Below are 2,315 nucleotides of genomic sequence, written 5' to 3'. Positions count from 1 at the left end.
AGGCTGACTGGTCTATAGTTCCCCGGCTCCTACTTTTCCCCTTTTAAAGATGGCCCCTCTGTTAGCCCTTCCCCTGTCTTCTGGGACCTCTCCTGGCATCCATGAGTTTGCAGATATTATTGCCAGTGGCTCCAAGTTTTCTTTGACTAATTTCTTCAGCCCCCTGGGTTGAACAGCTTCCTGCCCCACTGATCTGAATTCATTCAAATTGGTCGCAACATCTCCAACGTGTTCTTTACTGATCCTGATCTGCAGCCTTTCCCCTTTGTTGTCCGTGGTAACTTCACTGGTTCCCCGCTCACATGTTGTCTTTTGTGGGAAGACTGAAGCAAAGCAGGCACTGAGCAGCGCTGCCTTCCCACCATCTTCTGTCACCAGCTCGGGATTTTCTGACCAATCTCATGATTCTTAGAGAAAATCTCAGTTTTTTTCACCAATTTAAGGATTTTTTTAGCCTACAATCTCTCGGTACCATCTGGTGATGGAGGGGAGGGCTTCAGTGCACTAGCAGCAGCCCCAGATCAGCCCATTGCAGAGCCCAGCAGCACTGATGGTCCCCAAGGTAGATCTGTGCCCCCCAAAGACCTTCCACTCTCACATTTCCCACCCACCGTATGTCTCTAGGTCTGTCCCAGCTGGACACCCCAGACATGGGCAGAGCCCTGCTGCCACAGCAGGACATCAGGGAAAGGGAAATCCCACCTCAAGGTCCCCCATGGAGACCAGGGGGTACTTCCCCCCCTGCAGCCACGCTGAGGGTCCTGAGCCTCGCCCTGCTCTGGAGGGGTAAGTATGCAGTACCTGCCACCTCAGTGCAGGGGGAAGGGCAGAACCTGCGCTAAGCGGGGCCAGGTCTGTCCCAGGACTTGGAAGGGAGACTGGCCAGAGGGGGAGGGGAGCTCGGTGTCCCAGTGTGGTGCTAGGGGATGCCGAGAAAAAGGGAGCAGAGAGGGGACTTGCAGAGGGCTAGAGGTCGGGAGTGAGGGGCATCGGCAGAGTTGGGGGGGCGCTCAGGGTTTGTCTCTGCTCTCTATGGGTCCCACTTTGATCCCTCTCCGTCCCCTGCAGAGTCCCTGTCCCAGCTGCCTGGATTTACCCTGAAGGTGTCGCAGTTGGTGTCGGTGCAGGAAGGTCTCTACGTTCTCGTCCCCTGCACCTTCACGTACCCAGTCTCATCTGACACCGAAAATCCCTAGGCCCAGCTCTATGGATACTGGTTCAAGGGTCAGGCCATTGTGGGCCAGGATCTTCCCGTGGCCAGCAGTGACCCCAGCCAGGGGGTGTCACAGATGGCCAAGGGCCCTGTTCCGGCTGGCAGGGGATCTGCTGAGTGGTGCCTGCTCCCTGCAAATCAGCGATGTCTGGAGGACGGATGCAGGGAGATATTTCCTTAGAATTGAGAAAGGAAAATTGAAATACAGTTTCCTCTCCAATAACGATCGCACTCGCCCTACGCTCACGATCTCAGTGCCAGATAAGAGCAGCTGTAGTCACCGCTCAGCAGCCCCCTGAGCCAGCCAGTCCACACCCTGGGGCCAGATCGGGGCCGCGCCCCTAGAGGGGAAAGGCCCCGTGTCCCTGAGTGATTCTCTCCCCTCTCCCTGTGTCCAGGGCTGACGGAGGAGCCAGAGATCCAGATCTCGCCGGCGCGGGGGCTGCCAGGGACGCTGCTGGCCGGGGAGCCGGTGACTGTGACCTGCACGGCCCCTGGGCGCTGCTCCAGGCCCCCTCCCTGAGTCACCTGGATGGGGCCGTTCAGCGACACAGCCCAGGATGTCTCAGCCCAGCTGGTGAACAGCACCTGGGCCCACAGCTCTGCGCTCAGCTTCATGCCCAGCCTGGGGGACCACGGCAAAGAGCTCGTCTGCACCGTCACCTACAGACCACCACGGGCACCTTCCACTAGCGAAACCATCTGGCTCCATGTCGGCTGTGAGTGACCCCCCCAACTCCTCCGTGCCGGCCCCCAGTCCCCTCATCCCCACCCCTGGGCTCCCCAGCCCTGCCCTCCAGCCCCTCCCCCAACTCAGCCCTGTGCTGGGATTCCCACCCCTGAGCTCCTGACCCCCAACTCAGCTCTTTGCTGGGCTCCCCATCCCCTACCATGCACCCTCAACCAATTCTACTCCAGGCCCCTTCCCTCCACACCGTGCAGCCCCTTCTGCTGGGATCCCCACTCCTGGGCTCCCCAGCCCTGTCCTCCAGCCCCTCCCCCAACTCAGCCCTGTGCTGGGATCCCCACCCCCCACCATGTACCCTCAGCCAATTCTCCTCTAGGCCCCTTCCCTCCACACCGTGCAGCTCCCTCTTCCTTG

The 2,315-nt window shown here is 59.8% G+C and overlaps 1 pseudogene; it reads left to right on the top strand.

Moving 5' to 3' along the window:
* The first annotated feature begins 650 nt into the window (after window positions 1-650).
* On the top strand, window positions 651-1,940 carry LOC142047494 (myeloid cell surface antigen CD33-like; annotated as a pseudogene).
* The last annotated feature ends 375 nt before the right edge of the window (window positions 1,941-2,315 follow it).

Source organism: Chelonoidis abingdonii, chromosome 11 (genome assembly GCF_003597395.2).
Source record: "Chelonoidis abingdonii isolate Lonesome George chromosome 11, CheloAbing_2.0, whole genome shotgun sequence".
Taxonomy (NCBI): Eukaryota; Metazoa; Chordata; order Testudines; family Testudinidae; genus Chelonoidis; species Chelonoidis abingdonii.
Note: the sequence above shows the minus strand (reverse complement) of the source record. Positions and strands in the feature narration are given on the sequence as shown.